The following is a 6,015-nucleotide window of genomic DNA, read 5'->3' on the forward strand; positions in this document are numbered from 1 at the left end:
AGTTTGGCGCCGACACTTCAGGAGTTCGGTGTCGACGTTTCGGGCACGACAGTTCGGTAGTTCGAGAGATAGGGTCAGACCACAGGCACTTGTTTCTGTAAATAATAGTTATTAATAATATACAGAGGTCATAAGTTATATACAGAAAGAAGTGCCTGTGGGTCAGACTACTGTTAGTGAGGATTTACTTTCGACTTCTTTGGACTTGTTCACGTAAAAATGTTCTCCCACAGTGAATACTACGTCACAAACGTCTTGAGACACATTCTATTTGTGTACACACTGCGTCTCCTAGGTGTAGTGATTTTTTTTCTGATGCCGTTAGACCGGTCAACAGGGGATGCTTACTCCTCCTAGGCACCTGATCCCACCTCTGGTGTGTCCAGGGGTCCGTGTTTGCCCAACTATCTATTTTGTATTGCTTATAGGAGTTATGAGATTGATCACTGTTCGCTATCTTCACCTTGCATCCAAAACCTCTTCCGAGGTCACACCAGTTAGTCTGGTCCCCGTTGGATGTAAGAAGTTGTTTGATTTCATTTGAACGTATTTTATTGCCAATTAGACAAAAGGATTAGATACAAGTTCCAAAACTTAGATCCTACTCTGCTTTAGATGATTTACATGTACAATCACACATGCTACCTGTATACAATGTATAATCTAAGTGACTATATAAATATTCATAAGTGTGAGGAAAGTCTATCGCTTACATTGTTACAATTTAATGATTGCATATTAATTCTAAGTAAAATTTAAAGCAAAGCTACATGTACCAATATCGTGCATATATTTCTGGACAACAATATCGAGCCAAGTGCTGATCACGCTCGCCGCAGCATAACTTGCGTGATCAGGGGCGGATCCAGGAATTGTGGTTACGGGGGGGGGGGGGGCACTTTATGAGGCAGTGGGTCCTGGATTTTACAGATTTTATGGGGCTTGAAATATTTCTCCTATTAAGTCATTTGTACTATTTTCTATCATTTTACTAAGTTGAAATTAATAAAATGACCCAAATTTTAAGGGGTTTTTGGAAAAAATTAAGTTCTCCCAATAAAGTAATTCAAGAAATTAAAGGATTTTGTCATTTATTTCTCTGGGAGTGGAAGAAATTATTGCTTCTTTTATCGTTTAGTGCATTTTCCGAAACAAGATACCGCGATTTACCTTAAATTTTAGGGGGGGGGGGGCGGCGGTGTTATAAAGCCAGACTTCCCCCCATAGTGAGAATTCCCCCCGGAAGTCTGGCTCTAGAGTGAGCCTTCCCCCTGCGGAAATCTGGCTCTAGAGTGAGCCTTCCCCCCAGAAGTCTGGCTCTAGAGTGAGCCTTCCCCCCGGTAGTCTCGCTCTAGAGTGAGCCTCCCCCCAGCAGACTTGCTATAGAATAAACCTTACCCCCAGGGGGAAGACTCATTCAGAGCCATAACACCCTCTTGAAGTCTCGCTCTAGAGGGACACCCCCGCTTTCATCCCCTCCTATGCAAACTACATCTGTATGAAATAAATTTTAGTTTATCGGGCAGGGAATTACTTACCTACCTACCTCTCTACCTACCTACCTACTTTTTAAAAAAAAATGTTTTATTTTTGTATTTTCAACACATTTATACATACAAACATTCAAACTGTAATCTACACTCGCTCATTCACACTTGCAATTACTATGTGCACCTTCTGTATCAGTAATAACAGATCATAAGTGACTCTCCGAAGGGTTTTATAAAGGGACGGTTTATTGGTGAAAACACTCGTTTTTTGTATGATTTGATTGACTATCTAAAAAACCAAAATTAGCCAGGATTGTTATTATTATTAGATTTTGAAAAAGCATTTGATTTATTGGAATGGGATTTTATTGTAAAGGCACTCAAGTCCTTCAATTCTGGGGAATCTATTGTAAAATGGTTTCTTACTCTATACACCTCTAGTACCAGTTGTATAATTAACAATGGAAACTTGTATAAATTCTTCAGTCTTGAACGAGGCTGTAGACAAGGAGATCCATTGACACCATATATCTTTATTATTACAGTAGAATTGTTGGCAAAAGCACTTAAAGAAAATCGAAATATTAAGGGTGTAACTGTGGCTGGAAAAGAAAACAAATTAGGCCAGTATGCGGGCGACTCTTTATTAACGTTAGATGGCAGTGAAAAATCACTTAGGTTCGGCGGAAACTTTGTGTAATGATCTGAAAATGAAATGGGGAAATAGCAATTTTAAGCTCCTCGGAATAGTATTTACAAAAAATCTGGAAGACATGGCTTTATGTAATTATCAGTCTAAAATCAATGCCATTAAAAAATTGCCAGGTTTGTGGACTAAACGGGATTTAACTCCAATAGGTAAAATCACAGTTATCAAAACTTTAGCAATCCCAAAGCTCATGCATACACTTATTTTCAGCATTCCCTGGAAGAGTTGAATAAAATATTTTTTTAATTCATTTGGGGATACAAGGTAGAAAAGTTGAAAAGAAATACAATTGTGGGTAATTATGATGAAGGGGGACTAAATATGGTACATTTGGCATCTTTTATATGTTATATTAAGCTGAAATGGGTCAAAAGGTACCTTGCTGATAATGAGGGTATATGGCAACACGTTGCATAGTATTTTAAATCTTAGAAATGTGAATTTCATTTTTCACCTATCCAAAGAAAAACTTAATGAACTTGTAAATCATATTGACAATGTGTTTTGGAAAGATGTGTTTAAAGCTCTATCAAGAGTTAAAGAAAGCTTCCTTTCTGCTACAGATTATTTGAATTTAGATATAAGAAACTTAGTTGATATTAAAAAAATGGAATTTGAATACAAATTGGGTTGACAGAGGCATTAAGACCTTGAATGAGTTAGTTTTGCAGAATGAAACATTCAAATACTTTACTGATGTAAAAGATGTGGTTGGTACAAAGAACTTTTTGAGCTATTATTGTCTTATTTCAAAAGTACCCTAACTACCAATTTACCTACCTCTCTACCTGAAGTTGTACAAGTTTAAAAGCATATCCGATATTTGTACGCAGATGAGAAGAAACATAAATTCGAAATTTCCTCATTTCATTTTTCATACTTCTAAAACTAACCAAGGCATAGGTATTGTGTGGGTCAAAGTTCAAGGTCTATGGGTCAAACAAAATGGCTTATCAATTCCAATGTGTTTCATTCAACGTATTCTTCTCTTGAGTTTGATGAACGACTTAAGCAAAATCATTTAATGCCCTGCTGAAAAAACACCGGCTGCGCCCCCTCTAAATCCGCCACTGGTGATCAAGAGAGACTCTTACACGTCACTAGAAAAGCTAGCGAGGCAATACCCCCCCCCCCCCCCCCTTATACTGTCCGTTACACTTTCTCCCGCTCGGGGAAGCTTCGTCCCTAAGTTTAGCGTGAGTTATCTCTGAATGTTTGGCACCTCTTCACCAACGGCATCCGCCGTTACCGACGACAACCACCCGTCGTCCCCGGACGAAACTACGTCCGCATCCAGAACTTCGAAGACACTCTACCTGAAGAAGGTCTCCTACCAAACATCATATCAGAGTCGCTAAGCTGCCACCATTTTGTAACGTGTAACGGCCACCCAGCCAAGTGCTGATCGCGCTCGCCATTGCTAACTTTCGTGATCAAGAGAGAGGCTCCACCACATCATTGGAAAAGCTAGCTCTCTGGCGAGGCAGTATAAGTTCCCTCTTATACTGCCCGCTACAATATTTTCCTCTTCAGAAAGAGATTCGCCACCCCAACTGAATATTGATAAAACGAAAGTTGTTCACAATCAATCGATTATATCCATCTCGTCATTGAAAATCTTGCATTTGTGTATCTACATGTATTACAAACAAAAACGAAATGGTGGGTATCCTTTTGAAGACCCTATTCACAGTTTGGACTAGAAATGATATATATTGCATCGATCTATATAAATCAAATTTCAAAATACATTTATGCATTGATTTTGTACGTATCATATTCGGAAGTCGCCTCCCCACAGCAAAGTAATAGGGTGCTTTCTTTATTATAAATGGAAATGTAAGGTTGTTTTTTTAACTACTAATGTACTTTGTTTCCCTTACTTCCCTACTTATTGAATTCTGTCTGCGAACAGCTTGTGGTGTAGACGATTGTTTAAATATTTCTAATCTGCAAAAAGGTAGATTGTGATCTGAAGAGTTCCATGTGTTGAATTACAAGAGGCATTTTTGATAATGGGGACTATATTCTTTAGTTAAACTGGAACTAAATTGTTGTGAATCTTATGCATGGCTACAAGATTAGACCGATCGCGTCTTTTTTTCAAGTGGTTCATTAACTGTTTTTAAGAATAAAGAATTTTTCGGAGCTATTATTGCACTTGCTCATTTTTTTCAGAATCTTGCAAAGTTACAATCAGAACAGAGTTGAATTGCATATTCTAGTTGTATAAATTGGTCTTATACAGAATTGGTTTAAGGTTACATCAATATGCACTTGTAATATACATTATTGTCTTTAAAAGATTTAATTATATGATCTATATGTTATTTTATTGAAAGTAGACATTAACGGCAAACTAACAACTCAACTGTATGACAAACGGGATGATTTCAGCTTCTCCATCGTCAACTTCCCACATTTATGTAGCAATATTCCATTATCACCTGCATAATTATGGTGTTTATATATCTCAACTGATTCGATATGCAAGAGCTTGTTCTGGGTATAGTCAGTTTTTAAATCGAGGTAAGCTACTGACAAACAAGTTGATGGTACAGGGATTTCAACAGTCTCGATTGAAGTCAGCATTTCGCAAATTCTATGGTCGTTATAACGATCTAGTTCGTCAATACAACCTCGCATTGGGTCAAATGCTGTCTGACGTGTTTCATACCGATTGTTGAGCTGTTCTTGGCACACTGATTTTGACTGCGGATAACTCCGTTTACCTGATCAGGATATGGGGCTCACGGCGGGTTTGACCGGTCAACAGGGGATGCTTACTCCTCCTAGGCACGTGATCCCACCTCTGATGTGTCCAGGGGTCCGTGTTTGCCCAACTATCTATTTTGTATTGCTTGTAGGAGTTATGAGATTGATCACTGTTCGTTATCTTCACCTTGCATGATCTATATGTTGGATTCTGTACCAGTATTTGCTTTGTTTTCAATACCAGATTATTTGTATTTTCAATCAGAGGCTGTCAAGATAAACAAATCTTGTAGTGGAGTAATAATGAAATCGAAATATTTATCAAGGACTGGCTGAGGTACGTCAAAGATCGAGGTGGGGGAGGCGACAAAGGGAGAGAAAAAAGAAAGAGCTGGAAAGACAACAAAAGGACTGAGGAAGCAAGCCAGGATTAAAAACTTTTAGTAATTATTTTCCAGAAATGTCCACCATCATCTATTTCAAACTTATTTTGTACCTTTTGAAAATTAAATTCATATAAAAATCATGTTATAGGGAATCATTTGTAATGTTTTCTTTCTAAATGTATGCATTATGAATGCAGGACAAAGTGTGTAAATACATTTTCAAACAATCATGGGGAAAGTCAATATAAGTGTGATTTACAAATGTATTTCCAACAATTCATTCAATTTGCTTTGATAGATGTAAGTTACTAGTATAGCCAACAATTGATCAACAGCAAAAAAAGCTTTAGACCAATAAACCGCCAATATCCGACTTACCATTCTAACCAATGAAGGGCCAACGTCATCAACCTGTCTATCGTTGACTGTTAGTTGTCTTTTAATATTATCTACGTTGGCCCAACAATAATGCCATCATTTCAACATTGGGTCATCTAAACAACGAACTACCAATATTGGCTGTAAGTTGGCTTACAATTATACCTACAGTGGCCCAACAGTATGCCAACATGTTGGACCAACGTTGGGCCGATGAGCAAAATGACCGTGGGCCAACATAGGACTACTAACAGTGGTCTGGCAACATTGTAAAAAAGAATATTGCGCCGACGTTGTCTTGCTATCTGGGATAAGTTCCTGTGAGGAATCTAGCTTT

This window comes from Ostrea edulis, chromosome 9, assembly GCF_947568905.1.
Source record: "Ostrea edulis chromosome 9, xbOstEdul1.1, whole genome shotgun sequence".
Taxonomy (NCBI): domain Eukaryota; kingdom Metazoa; phylum Mollusca; class Bivalvia; order Ostreida; family Ostreidae; genus Ostrea; species Ostrea edulis.